Below are 23585 nucleotides of genomic sequence, written 5' to 3' on the forward strand. Positions count from 1 at the left end.
CCCAACCCTTCTCACTCCATCCTCCCTCCCCCATCCTCACTCACTTCCCATCCTCACTCACTTTTATCAGGAAGCAGGCAGAGGACTAGGCTGCAGAGGAAGGGGATGCAGGCTCTCGTCATTTTTTAACTAAAGGATTTGGAGTGTTGGGGAGGGGTTCTGAGATGAGCTTGGGGCAAGGAGTTGAGGTACAGGAGTGGTGCAGGGTGCAAGCTCTGGGAGGGAGTTTGGGTGCAGGGAGACTTAGGGCTGGGGCAGAGGTTTGGGGTACAGGAGGGGTTCAGGACTGGAGACAGGGTTTGGAATTCAGGCTCCATCTGGGCACCGTTTACCACAGGTGGCTGCTGGGTGGTGGTTCAGGGGACTAAGGTAGGCTTATCCCTACTTTGACCCTACACCACTCCCAAAAGAAGCCAGCAAATTCTCTCCATTCTTGCCTTCGCTCTGCTCAGTGGAGATGGAGTACAGCAGCCATGGCCAACCCATGGCTCACGAGCCACATGTTGCTCCTGCCCCCCAAAAGTGTGGCTTATGAAGCCGCTCCTGTGCCTCCCAAATGTCTTCTCCCCCTCCCCCGCTGGCTGCCGCCACCCCACTGGTTCCCCTGAGCGTACCGGTGTCCAAGATGGCAGCCATCTTAAAGGGGTAGCCTCCTTTTTTATTTTTATTTTTAAAATTTTTTTGGTTTTGCTCAACAATTCTGTTCTGGGGATCTTCTTTTGTGCGACATTTCTGGTGCAGTTCTTTGCATTTTTTCTGCTGCTGTTTCGGCTCTCTTTGTTAAATGGGTTGGCCACCCCTGGAGTACAGGGTGGAAGGAGGGGCACCCTGACATCAGCACCCTCTCCTCTTCTTCCTGTGCTCTGCACAGCAAGCAAGAGGCTTCCAGGGCTGGGGGAAGCTCCAACGCAGAGGTCAGGAGCAGCACGGTAGTGGTGAGGGGGCAGACGAAGTGCTGGCACTTGACAGCCTCCTGGCCAAACCAGTCAGGATCACCTGTCAAAAGCTCCGAGATCTACCAGTAGATCCTGATTTACTGGTTGGTGACCACTAAATATTAAATTATAATTGTGCTTTGGGAGTCAATTAAAAGGTTAGAATACTTACACTGATATCTCAATAAAAAGGCAGGTTTGCAGATAGCCTCAAAGTCTAGGTTGGATATTAGGAAAAACTATTTCACTAGGAGGGTGGTGAAGCACTTCAATAGGTTACCTAGGGAGGTGGTGGAATCGCCATCCTTATAGATTTGTCCTGTCTTGACAAAGCCTTGGCTAGGATGATTAATTGGAGTTGCCCCTGTTTTCAGTAGCAGCTTGGATTAGATGACCTTCTGAGGTCTCTTCCACCCTACTCCTCTATGATACTATGATTCTAATGTCTTTGCTCTACTCTAGGGATGTTAAGTAGCTGGTTGACCAATCAAACCATTTTTCCAGGTATTCAATGAAGCTAAAGTATGCCAGTGAATGTTGCCGTGTGAGACAGATGCTCATTGACACAAACAAGATAACAGAGACTAATGAAGACAACAAGAGAAACAATGAAAAAAAATAAAGAGTCATGGGCTCTTTGAAAATCTTTCTGTCAATCTTTCTCTGCCAATTGGCCCCTTTATCATCAACACTAAAGCCTAATAAATAATATTAATTCTTGAAAATCAAAACCATCCAAACCTTAGTAGTGATGTGGTCCTGTTGGAGAACACTTTAACCTGCCGGGGCACTCATTAAGGAATCTCAAAATCACCATGTTGTTTCAGGCCAATTCCAGAAGACAAATACACAGGGAAGCATTGGCATTTAATGTCATTTACAAGTTTGGGACCTATCACAAAGGTATGAATAAAGACATTACCTGACCAGCACACTACCTTCCACATCCTAATATCTTAACCAACCAAACAATGGGAGAGCAAGAACAATTTGTACCTTCTCTATCAGCTTCATGTAACGTGAACACTCTAATTCACTATTTTTCCCCTTCCTTCTCTCTCCCCCCCACATTTATTTTGAAACTAGACTTTTAATACTCCATTCATCTGAAGAAGTGGGTTGTACCCACAAAAGCTCATAATACCTTCCACATGTTTTGTTAGTCTTTAAGGTGCTGCTAGACTATTAGTTGTTTTTTAAAAGGAGACAGTCATTATTCACTACTCTCTCACACCTTTGTCTAGCCATTGTGAAAAGAATAACAAATAGAATTATAGGAAGTAGAATTTAAATGTGGTAAGCTGTACTGTCAAGGCCCTTAGCTCAAAATTTGACTGACATTTTTGTTTTTAAAACCTGTTTGCAACATCCAGCAATTTTTAAAGGTTTATTTCTCTTTCCCTTTACCCCCAAGGAATAGAAGCAGTTGGTGCCAGCAGACCAGCTGTCAAATTATAAGTCTGTGTATGTGTTACAAAGAGATGAATGGAATGAATTCAGAAGGAAACATTTTAATTTCAAGGTTTCCAAGTGGTTCTTATTAATAATAAAGTAAAGGGTAAAAGTCATTTGAAATTATCAATACCTGTTTAGTGTCACTTGCAAAATTCAAGATGATTAAATAGAATTTATGGAGTGTCACATTTTTAATGACTTTGACTTAAGAGAGACTGCTATCTGCCACAGATTACAGGATAGCACAATAAAATTAAAAGTGAATACATTTTTGCACTGTCCATGTAAAAAAATAGAAGACCACATTAGACTTTGCATTGGTATCAGCATAGGGAGGTCTCGTTAACCTCAAGTAAAATAGGTATATGAGGCATGTGCATGCCAGTGACTCATTGGAGAATAAGGGATTTAAATGAGATGGAAAAAAGCTGAACAATAATCTGAGAACATCTGCTAACTCAGCAGTCTATTAAAATAAAGTTATGATAATGCTCACATGTGCTTTAAGATCTGCCAGATTCCAGTTATTTATTAAGAATGGTTGATGATGTGGGATAATTTATTTATAAGGCCTGGGTCACTTTCCAAATAGATACTTAATTGAAGTAAACAAACTGCCATTAAAAATAGGCCTCCCTATTCATCATAAAATTATTTTCATTAAACTATAGACATTTGGCACTTGGGGCTGGGCAATGATATCTCTAATTGCATAACATCAGTCCTTAATCTCTCTAAAATCTCATTGTTTTCCCACCCACTAAAGAGGAGTCATCATCTATAAACCTACTTCTTCTACAAGCCACAATGATTGCACGGTATCATATAACCCTATTAAGACATGTTGTCTTAGGACACAAGACTCATGATTATGGCCCCTCCTTTCAGGCTTCCGGACCATCATCACCCCATTAAAGAGGAGATTCATGAGTTCACACACCATGAACAAGATTTTCAAAACCTGATACCATACCAACATTTGGACACTGATATCCATATGTAAGCAATTAAGTAAGTGGCCTGATTCTCCGTAAAGCTGGGCATCTACCATGTCTCCTTGAAGAACAGCACCTTTAAAAATCATATGATTGAATAGGTTCATAGGTTCCAAGGCCAGAAGGGACCACTGGATCATCTACTCTGACCTCTGGTATAAAACATGCCTTAGGCCTCCCCCAAAACAAATCCTAAAGCAAATCTTTTAGAAAAACACCCCATCTTGATTTAACAATTGCCAGGGATGGAGAATCCACCCCCACTTTTGTTCCAGTGCTTAATTACACTCTCCATTAGCTTCAGTTTCCAGCCATTGAATCATCTTGCACCGGTCTCTGCTGGATTACAAAAGTCATTATTAAATATTTGTTCCCCTGTAACTGCTTATAGACCCAGAGTGCGAACCACTGGCATGTCAGCTGCACACTGTTCATCAGAGTTAGTCGCTAGCAGGCTGCCCGATGCATTGTTTACCTGAGTGTCTATCTGAGTGTCCACAGACATGGAGACCTGCAGCTGCCAGTGGCTACAGTTTGCCATTTCTAGCCAATGGAAGCTGCTCCTATTGGTTGGGCCACCACTTTCCACAGCTTCTATTGGCCGGAAATGGTGAAGCATGTCTGCTAGGAACTGCAAGCAGCCATGCCCGTGGATGCTTAGGTAAACAAAACACCTGGAGGACCTGCCCTATTATAGACTGTAATCAAGTCACTCAGGCTATGTCTACACTGCAGCACTATTTTGGGATTTTGGAGGAACCAGGTACTCCTTCATTTTGATATGCTCTGCACCCTTGATTTGCTGTGTATTCTTAGGAAACTCATCATACCTTAGGGCTTTGAGCATTGGCCTGCTTAACCCAGGGTTATGAATTCAATCCCTGAGGGGACCATTTTGGGATCTGGGGCAAATCAGTCAGGGATGGTACTTGGTCCTGCCAAGAGAGCAGGGGACTGGACTTGATGATCACTGAAGGTGCCTTCCAGCTCTATGAGATGGGTATATTGCCATATATTATTTATTTAATCCTGATTCACTGTTGCTTGGCATCTTACCCAACCCCAACTGGATATAAAACTCCATTGTTCTGATTTTTGCAGCATTTTGTATTAACTTTGCAGTTGATAGAGCAAATGTGAAACAGACCCTATGTCTGTGTTCCCATCAGTAAAATGGGGCTAATTCTTATGTGTTTTGAATATGTTTACACAGCACCTTGCAAAACATTAAGTGGCAATTTGTGACAAAAGTTGTGTTAATTCAAAGATAAAGCCAATGCTTGTTATTAAAATGGATGCATAGCATAAAATGAATCACACCCAAGCAGAGCTAACTCTAGCTATAACAACATTTGCAGCTGTAATGCATCTTGGTGGTAAAGATCAATAGGATGAAGAAGGTTATGTGTGCACTGTAGCTTTACCAAACATCTGATTCCTTCTCCAGGTTTGAGGCAGCAATCTCAGGAGGGCAAAGTAGTCAACAGAATGACAATAAAATAGTTTAATAGTAAACATGCAGCAAAAGATTCCTAAGTTATATATCATGGCTTCTCTGTTGCTGAAGTCATTAAGCATAGTCACGAAAGCTACTTGGAAGCAGTCAGAAAGTCTCCCGACTTGTGCCGTAATCCAGTAACTGAAGATTGACTTTTGCATTTCACAGTTTTGGATCAATGAAGAAGTAGAAGAAAGTGAATGTAAACCAGATCGGAGAGAGAATCACAAGTACAATCAGAAATATAGGTGCAGTACAAACTACAGTTCAAGTACTCTGGCAGCCAATGTTCTACTATCTCATTGCCCAGCCAAAAATAACTCATCCAAGACATGTGAAGATTATGGATCATTCTTGATATATTACAGATGGTGACTAATTGAAGCACAATGTAAGGTAGCTATGCTAAAAATGGGCTAGATCCTCAGCTGATTTAAACTGGTTTGACCCATGGAAGTCAGAGATAGAATGACTTATTTTAGCTAAGGATCTGCCTTATGTGTTAACTTCTGAGCTGTGCCCAGTTTGAACTCATTGTAACTGATTGAGGGGTGAAGATGACTCTATGTAACCTTTCTAATTGCCTTTTCCTGCATAGTTTGAGAGCCAAAATGTCCCCCAACTTAATGAAGGGCAGTTCATAAGTTGCAGAAGCTTTGCCAGTCCCACAGAACTCAAATCAATAAGAGAGATAGGAGCTGGGAGTAATGCAGTTGTTCAATGGTTCAGCTACAAAGTAAAGTTGGAAACAGAGATTGGGAGTGTGCATCATGTGATGAAGACAGAGGAGTAGCTTTCAGGAAACTTGAGTGCTATGCACTTTTCTTGTCACAATAGACAAATGCTATCAGAATCTATTACTCCAAACTCTTTCAAGATGTCCAGCTATCTTTGGGAGTCTGGTTGGGGTTCCCATTTGAATCACTAAGGCTATGCCTACACAGGCAGCTTCTTGTGCAAGAACTCTTTTGCTGAAGAGTTATTGCGCAAAAAGTCTTCCACAAGAGTGCGTCTGCACTGGCATGTGCTTTTGCGCAAGAGAAGTGCTCTTGCGCAAGAGCATCCATGGTAATGTAGACACTCTCTTGTGCAAGAAAGCTCTGATGGCCATTTTAACCATAGGGGCTTCTTGTGCAAGAAATTCATGTTGCCTGTCTACACTGGCCTCTTCTGGAAGAGCTCTTGCGCAAGAGGGAGCGTCAGAGTTCTCACACAAGAAGCCCTGATTTTCTACAGTACAATGTCAGTTTACTTGTGCAAGAATGTGCAGCCAGTGTAGACAGGCAACACGTTTTTGTGTAAGAGGGGCCGTTTTTGCGCAAGAAAGCACCAGTGTAGACACAGCCTACGGGCATTATTTATACAGGTACCATTTTGTTCACTCTTCTTTTTCCTCTGCTGCCAGTCAAAACATCAATCCATTTTCCTGCCCCATTGCATCTTGACTTCATCATATGATGTAAAGTCCCATTGGGCCTCTGTGAAGGGGAACATGTAATGCCCGTGTAGCCCAGGTTCAGGCAAGGCCATGGCAACTTTCCTGTTACACACTCCCATTTTTACAGCCACTCTGGCTCTGCAAAGATTTGTGCCATCAGTGACTCAGCCCTCCAGTTGGGTCATATGTTCAAGACCACGCATCACCAGGTATGTGAAAAGAGTCTTTTGGGCTTGGCAGAGGACCCCAGAGTTCCCTTTGGGTCAGAATCTCAGGAGTGGATGGGTAAGGTCAGACTAGATGATCAGGGTGGACTCTTCTGGCCTTAATGTTTGAGAGTCTAGAACTGGTCTTCCTTCGGCTAGATTCTCCACACCAGAGATAACTAGCATTCAGGAATCAGCTCCCCCATATCAATTTGTAATGGAGACCAGACCCCACCCTCTCCACCAAAGCCCAGTATAGAGCAGCAAAGTCCCACACCTCACACTGTTCTGCAGCTGCTTCTCTAGGAACTGGACACAAAGATAAAGCCTCTGAACTTCATAGGTCACAGGCCGGTTCTTTGTTCACTTGGCAACGTCATTATACCAGGCTTCAGGCAGCAAGGGCTCCTGATATTCTCCTTCTCAGGAGCTCAAAGCATAGGTCAGCTCATCTCCAACACCTGTCTGCTACTGATCTACTCTGCTCCCAGGCCTGCGATAGAGGAGGGAGGAGCAAATGGGACAATTCTCTGAGGCCCAGTGATTCAAAAGGGCCTGGGACTTCCAGTCACCACTGCCACTACTGAGGTAGGAGTGGTGCCCAAAATCCTGGGTCCTTTAAATCACCTCTGGAACACCATGGTGTGCTCCTGGAGGCTCTAAGGGGTAGGGGTGAGTGTGCCATGGTCTGGGCGGTGCTGAGGGCTGCCCCTTCTGCCTGAAGCCCCTTCCCTTCTGGGAGTGCAGAGCTAGGGCACCCATATTGCCATGGGGTCCAAAGATGCTGTTAGCTCCTGTGCCTGCTACCGTTTAAAGCACCTTCTCCAACCTACACAAACTTTGCAGATGTGGCAAGGTGGAACCACCTCATCCCAGAGCAACCCTTTAACCCCTTCCTTTCTAGTGTTGGGTTTATGCTCCCCATCTGACTCTCTCAGCTCTATCACCTCTTCTTTGATGACTGGAAATCTAATTCAGCTTAATCAAACTTTTGGATTCCTCTCTCTTCATTGATGTCTTGACTTTTAACAGTTTTCACCTGCAGTTGATAACAAAATAATCTGCTAGGCTTTTGTTTTTGTTTGTTTGTTTACTTTTCACTGTGTTTGCCCGGCATCTTTTCCCTTGCTGTAAGTAGTTCCTAAGGTCTTTGAACAACTTTATTGCTCTAATTCATATTTACCTAGGAAGAAGTTCCATGTTCTGGGTGAGTTGTTGATGTTACAGATTTCTCATTATCATAGAAGCCTTTTTCCAGTGTCAATATTGATGCAATTTGTCAGATTCTCCTCTGTGATCTCCAGTCTTATTTCACAGAACAAATAACCTGAAACAAATGGATTCACAAACAAGTGGGGGAAAGGAATGTGTATTTCACCTGTTGGAGTTCATATCTTCATATGGCATTCATATCATATTCTTTCCTGCAGTATATGATAACAAAACAGAGTCCTTTTCTAAAGCCCATCAAAATCAGTAGGCGTTTTCCCATTGGCTTCAGTGGGCTTTGGATGATCCCCAGCTGGGAAACTTGACTGTATGTGTACCATAAATATGTCTCAACAATCAATCTGAAGGCAAAACAGTCTATTTTTCATCCTTCAATCATGGTTAGTAATCAAATGGGTTCAGCATGATTTCCCTAAGGATTTTATGAGCACAATGTGAGGTTTTACACTAGAGATAAGCTACTTAATTATGTCCATATGTAACTTCCTGGCAATAAAATGCAAGTGTCTGTGTGCTTTGGGTAGTTGCGTTTGTGCTGCATAACTTGATAGTAAGTTGCCATCTCCTTGTGTTATGTCTTTCTGGACAGTATTGTCCTAGCAAGATCGATTTGCCTGTCACATTACTCAGAGGAACTTGAAATAAGAAGAGCATCTGATGGGAAGTGGGGGAAGAGGCGACTGTTTGCAAACCTTACATCAGGCACCCATCTCCAGTTTGACCTTTTTTCTTTATCAGTGGATATGTGGGATTTCAAAGAGAATGCGTAGAACTCCTATTAAAATGGATGGTAGCTATTTCACTGGGAAGTGCATGTATTAATCAGACAGCAGAATTTAACTCAATATATTCTATAAGGCACAGAGCCAAATAGGGCAGAAATTTTGCATGTCCTCTAATCACTATAGACATGTTGCCTTCAACAGTTTCAGAGATGGGACAGACCTCAGTGTTGCTCTATTGACATCAGCAGAATTATACCAGTTTACACAAGCCACGCATTCGGCCCTCAGTGTGGTTTCAGGTCATTCTTACCTACTCTCAAGTCTGCAAAACTGGCTAGGAAAACCTGACAATCAGCCTTCTTGTTTCCAGTTAGGATGTAATTGCTACAAGAGCAACATCTTTCACTATTTTGGTGTCTCTGCTTCTGATCCTACCGGGGGCGGGCGGGGGGGGAGAGGAGGAGGAGGGGGGGGGGGGAATTTAGCCCAACTTCTTCAAACTGAAAAGTTTGAATTTGATTTTTACTCTGCTGTCCATTGGTCAGTAGCAAAATCAAAACTAGGACATAGGTCTGGGACACCCGGAGTGAAAGCCTCACCTCTATGAGATCAATGGGAGTTTTGCCACTGACTTCAACACATCCAGATTTTACCCTTTGCTTGTGCATTGTCCTTCTTGAACATGTTCTCTTCCTTAGAACAAAGCTCACAGGGGATGGAAAGAGATATTTTCTCTCAGATGTATCTTGCCTTTAGTATTCTGAAATGTTGTGGGCCAAATAATGCTTTCAATCCATTTAATCCTGCTGAAATCATTGGAATTGTACAATTGTAAATGACAGCAGAAGCTGGCTCTCCAAATATGGTTCAGACAGAAACTGCCTTCTTAAAAAGTGCAGCAAAGAAGGAGGCACTTAGTACCTATAATATGAAAACACTTCTACAAGCATTTCTTCCAGTATCTACACATTAGAGGTCTAAAATATGCTGAGTTGTTGTAATGGTATGTTCTTAGATGCAGTGCACTGTTAGTCTGAGGAAACAGAAAAAGTAATAGGAAATATGTGCCAAACATATGCAGAAATAAAAAAAAAACATTTCCAGACTGCAGCTTCCTTAATTTTTTAGCATTAGTCCTAGAAAAATATATATTTTGGCCAGCAGTCTTTGCTTGAACCCACATCTAGGGTAGACTTTATTGCAATAATTTAGGGCCAAATGTAAGATGCTGTAATACCATTGATTGCACTGGTTTATGCCTGTTACAAATATGGCCAATAGTAAATGTGACACTGCACATTTAATGGCAGCAGAAATTAAACAATAAACTGCACTCAGTTGACCTGTAAGTGTCAGGTGAATGGAAGTCTTACAAAAAGTTGAATGTGAGGCTGAAGTGCAAAACCAGCCACAGATTTCCATTTGTGCAGCAGCTTAAAACAGAATGTATTTCTCACTCTTAGGTAACATAGCAGTTTCAAAAAAATGTTTAAAAGCTACACCATCTATTGGCCATGCTAGGTACACTTAAACTTAATATATATAACAGCATGCAGGTCTGGATTCTATATAAAACTGTAGTTCTCTGTAATGGAGAAATAACACATGACCTAACATGAGTTAACAGGCACTACAATAACTGTCCTGCCCAATTTTTTTTAAATGTTATTTTTAACTATGCAAACAAAACTTCATTTTCTGTAGAATTTCTGACTTGCATGCAGACATTTATGAATAATTAAACTCACATTTTAAATGTGTCAACTTTCACTTACAAGAATGTGTAATCATTAAGGGAAAAGTGTATTATCTAGAAGAGAGACATGCCAGCACTTACCTGAAAAATAAACTGTTGGGAAGAAATGCAAACATTTTTGAAAATGGACATAATGCCTTCTGCCCTGAAGGCATGCCCTAGTATCAGGGGCGCCATTGTGTAGAGTGTGACACCAGCTAATGTGCATGTCTGTATGTATCTTAACATCATATCTGAGATCAAAATTAGATCCTGACTGTTAAACTGTGTTTTCAGTAACACCTGATAGTCTACAATCTCTATCAGGCTATTGTTGAGAATCTGTGATTATATATTTTTCCAGTAATCCAGATGGTACATATTAAAATTTGGCCTATTGTGGCAATATGAAAACATGACCTTCTTTTTTACTGAAAGTATTCTGCTATTTTAACTCTTTGCACTGTGAATTTTACAATTTTTTAATTTTGTTTTTATTACAAGTGAGTTTGTGGTGAGAAAAGTATGGTCCAGTGATGTTTTATAGGTAGAATCATGAGATCCAAACTATAGCATTGGTTCTGACAGTGACTTTCTCTGTGACCTCAGATGACTTCTTAATCACTCATTGTTCTTCCATACATCTATATATAGGATTTACAAGTCTGTGCCTCACTTCACTATTTTGTAAAATAGGGATCATAACATCTGCTTCATAAAATTGACTTCTTTAGATGTTTTTAGCACAGAAAGCATTATTTTAATGCTAATTTTCCTTAGGTATAAACTGAGCAACAAACGTAAATGTACATCTTTGCACATTGGAGAGACTCCCACAAAGGGTTAAGTAAATAGCACACCCCATATAAGAAAGGGAGTTGCTCCCTTTCACACACGCAAGCATATCAAGTTTCTGTAACCCCCTTTTCTTTTTTCTTATTTCACAGTGTTCAGCCAAAAACGCTTTGCTGCTGTAATTATAGCTGCTGATTCTTCTTTCTCAGTGTAGATATAGAGACATTCCTAGCCAAGGTGGAAGTGTAGAGCCTTGTGTCACCACAAAAAAGAAGTTGCTATTTCAGCACACTAGAGGGAGAACAGGAAGTTGTTGATCATGCTCAGTAGCTATTTTGAAACTAGTAAGGAAGGTTTCATTAAGAGCAAACATTCCTGCATGTACACAAATACACTCCCCACCCCATATCATCAGCTAGAAGCTAGATGCTGCTGGCAAATTCATAGTGATCTCTGCACCAGTCAGACCCAGCCCAGTCCTGATGAAGAAAATAGTACTGCTTGCAGTAAGCCAGACTGAATCTGTGAGTTGAATCTCAATATAGTTTACTGGAATTTTATACAGAAATCAGTGAGATAGAGACTGAGAAAACACCGTAAAGGAAGAATCACAGATTGGAGCCCAGATGTCTTCGTGAACTCAATTGAACATCAAAGAACCAAAGACAGTGTGTGAGCCAAACAAACAAAATGAAGTTTTTCTTCACTCAGCACACAGTCATCCTATTGAACTCCTTGTCAGAGGATGCAGTGAAGGCTAGAACTTTTACAGGGTTAAAAAGGGCTAGACTGATTCATGGAGGTTAGGTCCATCAATGGCTATTAGCCAGGATGGGTAGGAATGGTGTCCCTAGCCTCTGTTTCTCTGCAGATAGGTGACAGGGGAGGGATCACATGAGGATTCCCTGTTGTGATCCCTCCCTCTGGGACATCTGGTATTGGACACTGTCGGCAGACAGGATACTGGGCTAGATGGACCTTTGGTCTGACCCAGTATGGCCGTTCTTATGTTCTTAACAACTACAATAACTGTCAAGATTTTTTTTTCTGCCTTATTGGAAGTTGCATAGGTGCTCAATAGTATGGATGTTGAAATTACTGGCTATGTGTTAAAGCTAAGTATTTTATTTAATTGTCAAGTTAATACCCAGGGTGGGCCTACGTAATAGCAGAAGATCTCTGTCATATTTATTGTGTAGCCCTGTTTTATATTCTTCATATTAAATGAAACTAACAAATCTCTAGTTTCTGCTATTAATCTAGCCAATGTACACTGTAAATGCTGCACTGAAAAGTGTACCTTTGAAGTGCTATTCCCTTGCTGGGCCAATGAACAAGGTGGGGACCCCAGCTCCATGCTCTCAGAAGGTGGGCGGGGGGAAGGCGGTCAGCTGGAAGTTTTAAGCACTGCCTGGATCATGGCACAACCACTCCCACTCTTTAGAACCTTTTGGAATGTGCCAGCAGTGATATAAAGGTCCCATGTATTAAGTGTGTGTCTGTGTGTGTGTAGAGTAGTAATAGAAATGTAGCCGTGTGTGTGTAACTGTCTTATTATAAAAAATAGGTATTGGATTCCTAAGAACAGAAAGAAAGTGAATGCTATTATAATTTCCACTATTAGTATCTAGAGGGTTTCTATAAAAATCCAGCTGTAGTCTCTTGCAAGGATAGGAATTCATGATCTATGTGAATACTTTAAGTTAGATAGAAGAATTCCATAGTAAGTAAAAACCAACCATCCTTCCCTCTGGGTAGGTTTCATTTGCTCCAGGAGCTATCACAAACTGTCCTAAGTAAGAATTAAGATGAGCTATTGACACGCTAATGATTCCACTGTGCTGTCCAAAATTCCAGACTTATAGTAAAGAACTAAGAATGGTGAAAGCTGTAAGTAGACAAGAAACCTAAGTTATTCCAAGAAAGAAAAAAAATCAGCTTTACTGTCATTAAAAAAGATATGTGGCATGGAGTTATTTAGTCCCAATTAATAAGATCCTCAGCTAGAGTAAATCATTATAGTTCCATTGACTTCAATACAGCTAAGCAGCTAAGACAAGTAATACTGTTAAGGATCTTGTATACTACACTGGTTGAATGAAGAAAATGATTGTGAGATAAAAAATTCTTTGGTGACTTACTCAGTTAAAGGCCACACAAGTGGTAATTAAGGGCCAGCTTATCATGAAATGACTGGGTGGTCTCAATTTCCTAATCCTTAATGAAAAGTACTCATATCACTAGCCAGATGGGAATTTCTGATGAATATTATTTTTGCAAAAGTTAGCACTTCATTGAAACCAAAACTGTTTTTGAAGCAACATCAGTTTCAATGAGTCTCCTGACGCAATGAATTTTTGCACACAAAAAAAGTTTTGAAATTGAGAAAAATTCTGTTCAACATTTTCAAACCCCAAAATTTCAGTTTTGTGAATCAAGATTTTAAAAAATTCTAGTAAATTTAGACTAAAAGTTTTTAAGTTAAAAGTAATACAAAACATTTGAAATTATCAAAACATTTTGACAGACCCAAACCCAGAATTTTCTGTGTGAAAAATATTTTCTTGATTCAAAAAGAGAAAATATTGCGATATCTCTAATTGCTTGTTGAGAAAATAATTTCTCTCCTACCTGTACTCAATACAAAAATTATGATTAAAAGTAACTGTTGGTGGCAGTAGTGGGAGTGAGAACTGAACGTGTATGGTAATTGCTCAACTCCAGATCAGATAAAGACACAATTTTATGGCACTACTAAGATGCACTGATGTTGCCTATGCTAATGGTCAGTGTTTCTCAACTGGTGGGTTTCATCTCCCATAATGAGCCACCTAAGGCTGCGCAAATATAATTGCAATCTACAGGAAGGAAATATCACTCCTGTACACCATTACACTTTAAGGTCAAGTGTTCTTTCTCACCCACTTGAAACATAGTTCTAAAACAAATTCTAAAAGCTTAGCATTGTTATCATTGATACATTTTTTACTCGTCCACTGTAAATGTTTAGCCTGCCAAGGCTTCAAATGTAAGGGTGGTTTTTTTCCTTCTTATTTTGACTAGGGGGTTGCCTATAGATAACTAGAACATCAATCTCAGGGTAGCAACTTGTTGCAGTTTATGAGTACTGTTTTCATAAATGAACTTTGCTAAGGAAACCTTTAATTATAGCAAACAAACCTTCTGTCTCTTTGGGAGTTTATAATGCATGTACTCACAGTTTACTATGTGGATTCACTTTAACACACTTGTTTACACTGCTGTAAATCTGAAGAAACTCAAGTTATACCTCAATAACCAAAAATCAACATAGGCCCTTAATAAGGAATTTAAGGCATTGCCCCAGAAATCATCATCATAGTGAAGATATAGTGAGTTCTAATCCTGGTGCTGACAATGACTTCCTATTCTGTGCTTAAATAATAATCATTTAAAACTATAAACCATCCATTGGAACAGCTTGACAAGAGCTGTGGTAAATTCCCATCAAGGGGAGTTTATAAATCAAGATCAGATATCTTTCTAAAGACGTTAGTCCAAGAAATGGTATTACCTCACTCACCTTGGGTCTCTGAAGGATGTGATTTAGATTAACCACAAGGTTTTTACATTTTGGGGAAAAATTCGATGCCCATTTTATGGATAGTCTAGATTAATATATTAATCCATTTGGATCATAACATCTATCAGAGAGCTTCACCTTCTCTCCAGCTTCAATATGCAGAGTTAAAGGGGTGGAATGGTATATAGGGGCTTTAAATGCCCGTTTTGGATGGAGAAGTATTACTTTAGTGCAGGCACTTTGGAAAACAGCCATGAAGTTGCAAACTGAAGACCCTTGGCATATGAAGTATGTAGATATGTGGAGCTGAAGAAGGTAGACATACGTCAGGGTTGTGGAGGTGTCAGGAAGTGCCATGGCCCATAGAAAAGCTCAGGGAGGCTGCTATAGCTTAGACACTCTTGCAGACATGTCTAAATTGGACTGTGGGATTCTGCATCCCGTTGGTGCAAGATCAGGAGTGGCAAAGGTAAGTTATTGTTTCTGTACTGTGCCTCCTAAGGGCACAGCACTGACTCCATGTGAACATATGAGACATTTATTCATGCCTGTAAATTCAAACACATTTCCAAATAAGATCCAATTAAGTGCTTTAATTTTTTTGGAACCATCCTGCCAGTTAAATGCATACTTACAAATTGTTTTTAAAATGTATATTTTGTTGTGATCCTGCTCCATGGAAACAGTACATATTTAAGCAATTTATGTTGTGGCTATATGTATTTCTAGGGAGCCTTTCTTATTTAAATTACGCAAACACATGTCCAAAATACAAAACATGTAAGACACTGAAACCACTCCAGAAAAGCCATATCTGAGCTATCTGGTGAACAGAATATATGCACTGTATATATTTGTTAAATGTATTTTATTTACTTAGTGAAGTCTTCTCATTTGCCTAGTAAATCAATGTTTATAGAATAGTGACAGAAATGTAGCCATGTTAGTCTGGTATAGCTGAAACAAAAAACAGGACTATGTAGCACTTTAAAGATTAACAAGATGGTTTATTAGGTGATGAGCTTTCGTGGGCAAGACCCACGTCCTCAGATCAAATAGTGGAAGAAAATTGTCACAACCATATATACCAAAGGATAGAATTTAAAAAAAATGAATACATATGAAAAGGACAAATCAAATTTCAGAACAGAAGAGGGATGGGCGGGAGGTAAATGTCTGTAAGCTAATGATATTAGAGGTGATAATTGGGGAAGCTATCTTTGTAATGGGTAAGATAAGTAGAGTCTTTATTCAAACTTAAGTATAAAGTGTCAAATTTGAGCATGAATGACAGTTCAGAGGAGTCTCTTTCAAGTGTAGTCTTAAAAGGCCTTTGAAGCAGGATGCAGGTAATCAAGTCATTGAGACAATGTCCTTTCTGGTTGAAATGGCAAGAAACTGTTTTTTCTTTGTGATCCTGTCTAATATCTGTTTTGTGGGCATTGATCCTTTGGCGAAGTGTCTGAGACGTTTGTCCAATGCACATAGGGTCTGGCCTACGAAAGCTCATCACCTAATAAACCATCTCGTTAGTCTTTAAAGTGCTACATATTCCTGTTTTTTGTTTCAGTGTTTATAGAGGCATTTTAAATGTGCCAGCAAAAAAAAAATATCTGTCATGCGGCTACCACACATGTAGGCACATGAAAAAAATTCATGTGAGATGTCTTTGAAGTACAGTTGCTGGGCATATGCCAAGGTCACTTTTCAAAGTGAGAACTACAAAATATCAACATTTCTTTTCAAAGAGCAACAGTGATCATATAGAGACTATCCCAAAGTGATCTCTAACTTGACTCACGCTATTAAAATCAAAGTCATTTTGAAGTAATACAAACCAGGAAAGGACACAAAGAAAATAAATGTTTATTTTATTTGTGCTTCTAAGCTGAATTTTTGTAGCTGGAAGCGCACATTTTGCCCTGGGTTTCAGAGCTGGCTTGTGCCCCATTTAAGCTTCTAACAAAATGTGAGATGCAGACTTAGTTAGCGAGCTGCTTCTCTAGCACTTGTCTCTGTAGGATCTGAGCTCTTCACAAAGATTTATCCTGATGACACTGAAGTGAGCTTGGGAGAAGCTTTATCCCCTCATTACAGAGAAGACTCTAAGGCATAGAGATATTAATCCAGATCCCTTAAAGTGGTTAGGCAAGAAACTCCCATTGTAATCAACAGGAGTTAGAAGCCTTTATGCTTTTGAAGATCTGGGTCTAAGTGACTTTCCAGTGTCAAAAAGGAACATCTATGTTTGAGCCAGATCTCCTGAGTCCCAATCCGATGCCTCAACCATGACACTACCCGTCTTCTCTCAGTGGCGGAAAGCTTGGAAGTCAAAGGAATTGCCCATGTGTAAAACTGACATAAAGGATTGGAAAAATCAGGTCCTGGAGACTTATAATTCCTACTGTCCTTCAGGTGTTGTTTTGCCCTGCAAGGTTAGTTCCATTAAAGAACAGTGAGTTCCTGTGTAAATAGAATTCCTCTTTCTGAATAACATGTGGAATTTTAAGGCTGTGGATCCCGTTGTCTCAAATGGCGGGGATGTGTGAAATTTAAACCCAGATCCAAATTTAGCAAATGCCTCTATCTATATAATGGGGTAAGTCAATTCCCTGTTTCCAAACATCTGTAACTGCTGGGGTATTTCAGATCCAGAAATAAATCTTTCAGTTGAGGCATGCTCTAAAATAAACAAATGTTTGTCAGAATAGGGATTATAAAGAAATGTGGGTACTCAACAATACTGCTGTAAGGGCACTTGGAACATAAGGTCATTTCTCTGAGTCTGACAATGGGGTTTCCTCTTTGAAACAATCATTAAAAACCAGTATGTACAGATTATGTATCAGATTCAGAAAAAATGAATTATAGGAGCCAAGAGATTAAATGGAAAATAAATTGTGCCTTGACTGCTGGACTAGATGCAGTCATTGCTGTGGTATGTTATATCACTTAAGTTTTAATATCCTATTAGCATGTATCACAGCAACCATGTAGATATGGCTGGGGAAGGAATGCATATGAAGAAAAACAGAGATAAATATGTGTTGTTCTGGACTGGAAAACCCCATGGATCTTGCGGAATAAATAGTTTTGGCGAAAGTTGACTCTGTGTAACCAAGAGAATCAGAAAAATTAGAGATGAGAGAATCTATTGATTTGTGTTGTTCACTCTTTCTTCCTGTCAACTCCAGGGCTGGGTCCTACTTATACTTAAAGGCCTCAAGCAACAAAATTTCCAAGTTGGAGAATATTCTGTATCCAATGTTGGGAAAATTTTCTTGTTCATCTTAAATCTCTCTTGTTAATTACACCACAATATTCCTAGTTATTACCTTCTGGGATCACATTAAACAATTTCCCTTCTTCCATTAGTATCCCCGCCCTTCAACTACTTAAACACAGTTTTAACTCCCTCTGCAATAATTTATGCAAGCTGTACATATTTAAGGAAGCCACTCATTCCCCATAAATCAAACACTAGTCCCTTAACTATTTTATTTTGCTTTTCTTTGATTTCTTCCAGTTTGATGTAGCTTCCTGGTTCTTGGTAATGAAGTGCCAAAAAACTGTATGTTGCATTAAAGCTATAACCTTATCTGGGTTCCCAGCGCATACTGGAATATCAGAGAATAAATTGGTAGAGAATGCAGCTAAAACATTGCAAGAAATGGGAAGCTTGACATAGAAATACTCTTGAGTAAATAGTAATTCCAAAGCCTCAGACAGAAAAGAATTAAGTAAGGAATGGCAAAACATTTGGATTACTGGGGGAAAAAAAGAGGAAGATGATTTTTAAAGAGTGCCCTAGAGGTAAAGATTGCCAGTCAGAATGGATTTATCAAAATAAATCATGTCAAACTAACATAATAGATGTGTTTAACAGGGTAACAAGCTTTGTGAATAGGAGGGTAATGGTATACCTTGACTTTAGTAAAGATTTTGATACGGTCTTGCATGGCTGTCTATTAAACAAACTAGGGAAATGCAATCTAGATGGAACTACTAAAAGGTGGATGAAAAAATGGTTGGAAAATTATTCCCAGAGAGTAGTTATCAGTGGTTCACGGTCATGCTTGAAAGGGCATAACGAGTGGTGTTCTGCAGAGCTCAGTTCTGGGTCCAGGTCTGTTTCATATCGTCATCAATGATTTAGATAATGGCACAAAGAGTACACTTACAAAGTTCATGCATGATTCCAAACTGGGAGGAGTTTCAAGTGCTTTGGAAGATAGGATTATAATTCAAAATGATCTGGACAAACTGGAGAAATTATTTGAGGTAAACAGGATAGAATTCAATAAGAAGTAATTCAAAGTACTCAAGAAGGACCAATTAGTTGCACACATACAAAATGGGAAATGATTGCCTAGGAAGGAGTACTGCCGAAAGAGCTCCGGGGGCCATAGTGGATCAAAACCTAATTTACGAGTCGACAGTGTAACACAGTTGAAAAAAAAAAGAGAACGTCATTCTGGGAGGTATTAGCAAGAGTTTTAAAAGTAATAAAATCTGCTCTACTCTGTGCTGATTAGGCCTTAAATGCAGTATTGTGTCCAGTTCTGGACACCACATTTCAGGAAAGATGTGGACAAATTGGAGAATGCCCAGAAAGAGCAACAAAATTATTAAAGATCTAGAGAAAATGGCCTATGGGGGAAGGTTGAAAAAATTGGGTTTGTTTGTTCTTGAAAATAGAAGACTGAGAGGTGATGTGATAACCATTTTTTGGTACATGAAAGGTTGCTACAAGGAGGAGAGAGAAAAAAATGTTATTTTAGTCTCTGAGGAAAGGACAAGAAGCAATGGGTTTAAATTACAGAAAGGAAGTTTTAGGTTGGACATTAGGAAAAACTTCCTAACTGTTTAAACACTGCAATAAATTGCCTAAAGAGATTGTGGAATCTCCATTACTGGAGTTTTTTGAGAGGAGGTTAGACAAACACCTGTCAAAAATGGTCTAGCTCAGGGCTACTCAACGTGTGGCCCATGGACTACATGCACCTTGAGTGCCATTTGTTTGCAGACCACATTGCAGTTTGGGTTTACATGGGGCTCAACACGTGGCCCGTGGGTGGGATCCTTTGCACATGGCCTCCACTGGGAACATGCTCCACAATGGCGAGGCATCTCCCAGGTGGTGTGAGCATTGAAAGACGCAAGTGGGCGAGCTGGCTAGAACAGATGGGTACAGGATGTTGGCGTTTCTAGCCCCCTGGGAGGAGGTCCTAGGAGTACTGGGGCATTGTGTGAAAAAAACTATTTGCATATATATTTGCATGTATATGCAACCACACTTAAGCTGCGGCCCTCAGCATGTGCTGTGAGCATCATTGTGGCCCCCAGAGCTCCCAAAGTTGAGTAGCTCTGATCTAGATAATACTTAGTCCTGCCTCAGTGCTGAGGTCTGAACTAGATTATCTTTTGTGGTCCCTTCCAGTCCTATGATTTTATATAACATATTTCAGGGCCTGGATAGCACTAATGAAGTGCCTTTGTTGAGATTTCTAACTAGATATTGTGGCTCAGACAAAAATCCTTTTTTGAACAGACACAAGGATGGACTATGTGCACTCCTTAAGGTGGAAGAAATAATTTATTATCTTTTATGAGTATGTAAGGGCTTTGATAAAGAAAGGGGAAACCTATGTAAGTAATTCAAACAACTTAAGGTAAATCGTGCATTATGTTGTTTGGTAAAAATATCAGGGAAATCTATTATTAAAAAGATGCTATATTATCTGAAAGACATAGGGCAAAGCGAGAGAATTTAAATCACAAAGTATTGAGGAACTGGGGTGGCTGTAGAATACTCAGGCAAATCTATATCATTGAAGAAAAGAAAAGAAAAGAAAAGAAAAGAAAAGAAAAGAGTTCGGAGGGTGAGCTGGTGAAGGAAAGAAAGCTTTGTGAAAAGCTCAGCTGCTGTACCAGTGTAATGCTCTGCAATGTTTAGAAACTGAGGATGTGGTATAAAACAAACAGAGTATGTGTGCTTGTGACTTCGTCAAACATGAAATCAGATCAGGCAGCACAGCTCAGGACTTGCTGAAGAAGAACCCAGTGACAGGGACATGATAAAATAATGTGGATCAAAGCTGCTGATGTTGATGGGACAGGAATATGACTCATGGACCAAAGCTGAAGTCTAAGCTCATGCCACAAATACATTGAAGGTATGTCTACACAGCAGCGTTATTTCGGAATGACTGATGTTATTTCGAAATAACATTGAGCTGGAGGATTTTACTCCAACTCCTGTAACCTTCATTTCACAAGGAGTAAGGGGAGTCGAAGAAAGCATGTTCTTCCTTCCACTTCCTGCTATGTAGACAGCGCCAAAAGCTGAAGTCAGATATTTTGACTTCAGCTACGCAATTGACATTGCTGAAGTTATGTATCTTAATTCGGCTTTTGCCCTGCAGTGTAGATGTGCCCCAAGGTGCCAGAAAAAAGTGTGTCAGAAGCAGTGTTCCCTCTAAGCTACACGACAGCACAGCTTCACAGGTGATTAATCAGCCCGCCCAATCAGGCAGCTCTGTGCACTGAGCCCTGAACCTTTGATTGGGCAGGGCTGATTAATCACCTGTGAAGTTGTGCTGCCACCCAGCTGAGAGGAAACACTGGTCATAAGCAGGTATGAAGGTCTAGCACATTGATGTATGTGGCACTCATTTACCCTCACTCTTGCCTGCTCCGGTGTGCGCAAGGAGATCTAAAGGACTCTGGTCAAGAGCTTCCACCATTATGAACATTACTTCTCAGTATAGCTCTTTCCATTGCAGCTCAGATGGTCTCTTCATACAACTGTCATTCCGTAAATGTCTCACCACTATGATGTTTGTCCTTTATCAAGTGCTCTTCTCACCTTGGGGGAAAAAATGCAGAAAAAAGGGCTCTTCACGAATGATTTCCATTCTGGCTCTGGTTCCCTGGGTTTTGAGGAGATTTTGTTTCCACATAATTCTGAAACATTTTTTCCTCTAGTAACATACGAACTGCCAGACTGGATCAGAACTAGTCCTGGCCCATCTAGTCCTGTAATCTGTCTCTGGAGGTATGTCTACACTACCCCGCTAGTTCGAACTAGCGGGGTAATGTAGGCATATCGCACTTGCAAATGAAGCCCGGGATTTGAATTTCCCGGGCTTCATTTGCATAAGCCGGCCGGCGCCATTTTTAAATGCCGTCTCATTCGAACCCCGTGCCGCGCGGCTACACGCGGCACGGGCTAGATAGTGCGGACTAGCAAGCCATTCCGCACTATCTGTACGCCTCGTGGAATGGCTTGCTAGTCCGCACTATCTAGCCCGTGCCGCGTGTAGCCGCGCGGCACGGGGTTCGAACGAGACGGCATTTAAAAATGGCGCCGGCCGGCTTATGCAAATGAAGCCCGGGAAATTCAAATCCCGGGCTTCATTTGCAAGTGCGGTATGCCTACATTACCACCCTAGTTCGAACTAGGGTGGTAGTGTAGACATACCCTGAGAGTGGCCAGTACTAGGTATTTCAGATGAAGGTGTGAGAATCCCACAGAAGGCAGGGAGGAAGAATCTCTCTCCTATATAGGTCTCATTCTGATTGGGGAGCCAACAGTCATGCCGGGCCCTTGGGCAAAGTGGGGGTGTTCATGCTTCTGGAAGGAGTGGGGCCTCAGGCAGAAGAGGAGAGGCCAGTGCAGATGGCTCTCAGAGCCTCCTGGACAGCAGTGCACTCCTCCCTCTGCCCTCAATGCTGCCCAGACCATGGCATAGGTTCCCCCAGCCCTTAGAGCTGCCTGTACCATGCTGCGTGGTGTTCCAGTGGTGATTTAAAGGCCCAGGGACGTCAGGTGCTGCCATTCTGCAGTAGCAGAAGCAGCAGCCAGGAACCATAGGCCCTTTTGGAATTGCGGGCTTCTAGCAGCTGCCCACTTTGCCTCCACCCCGATTGGTGGTCCTACCTCTGCTCTCTAACCGTGGGAGACTGGTTTATTCCCTGAAGCACAAGGGAACCTGAAGCAGCAGTTCTCTTTGCAACATGAAGCAGCATAGCTGTTCCGTTGGTTTGCTGCATAAAAACCTCTCCTTTGAGTGCCACCCATTGTGAGATTGAAAATATTTGCTGTGTTTTAATGCTGGCTGCTAGGTTTAATGCAGCATGCACAACTGTGTGTCTTTCTTAAATGGTTAATTTATCATAATATGGAATAACACAACTCAGAGTGATGTCAGTAGGTGGATTCCTGGTTTTTGTTCAAGTCTTTAGCATTAATAAATTATGAATATAACCACTAATTGCTGTGAAGTACACATGGAAGCAATCTTCATGGAATTATAAATAATTGCCATCTTTTTGGTTACAAAAAGTGGAATCTGAGCTTGCTAATTGATCGCAGAATCTTAATTAACTGTTCTATGAATGATTCTCAGTAAGCCAAATGGCTATAAGCTATTCGAGCAAATCAAAACTCTGGGGATAGTGGGGCAGTCTGTATCTTTATGTAGCTTTATTTTTGCCACTGATCTTGATGCCATCACACCCAGCATTGGCATTTTGTAGTGCCGCATTTCTGTGCTTTTCACATTTGGCAACTGGAATAAACACAGAGCCTGGCCACGCAAACCAATACTCTGGTGTAACTCCAGTGGCTTCAGTGGGACTTCTCACCATTCTTGTGAGTTACAGGATCACCTCTGTAATTTTGGACTTAACGATTAATCATCATCGTTGCTCTGTGTTATTGAGGCAGAGCAGGGGGGTGACTGAAAATAGCATACCACTGTAGTGTGCTAGGGGCAAGGCTGTATCTTTTTGTAGCTATTTAGAGATCTGAGAGGGCATAATATTTCCTCCTCATTCCTGAAACACCTTCCTGTATACAGAAGGATGGGAGTGGACAGGCCTTGGCTCCACCCATTCTCAGTGCAGTAGCCAGAACAACTGAGCCAGCATGACCAGTTGATAGAAGCCGTTGGCACTTATTACCACTCTTACCAGAATGGGCAGGATGTATACCTGCAGTCTAGCCC

At 40.9% G+C, this 23585-nt stretch overlaps 1 long non-coding RNA gene across 1 annotated transcript in view; it reads right to left on the reverse strand.

Annotated features, from left to right (window-relative positions):
* Positions 1-1679: 1679 nt before the first annotated feature.
* Positions 1680-23585, reverse strand: part of LOC142826502 (uncharacterized) — a 43249-nt gene continuing 21343 nt past the window's right edge. Inside the window, exons 3-4 of the long non-coding RNA XR_012900680.1 lie at positions 7711-7854; positions 1680-1827 (exon numbers count right to left, since the gene is read on the reverse strand). This is a non-coding gene — a long non-coding RNA (uncharacterized LOC142826502). The remainder of the gene's footprint in view (positions 1828-7710; positions 7855-23585) is intronic.

This window comes from Pelodiscus sinensis, chromosome 1 (genome assembly GCF_049634645.1).
Source record: "Pelodiscus sinensis isolate JC-2024 chromosome 1, ASM4963464v1, whole genome shotgun sequence".
NCBI lineage: Eukaryota > Metazoa > Chordata > Testudines > Trionychidae > Pelodiscus > Pelodiscus sinensis.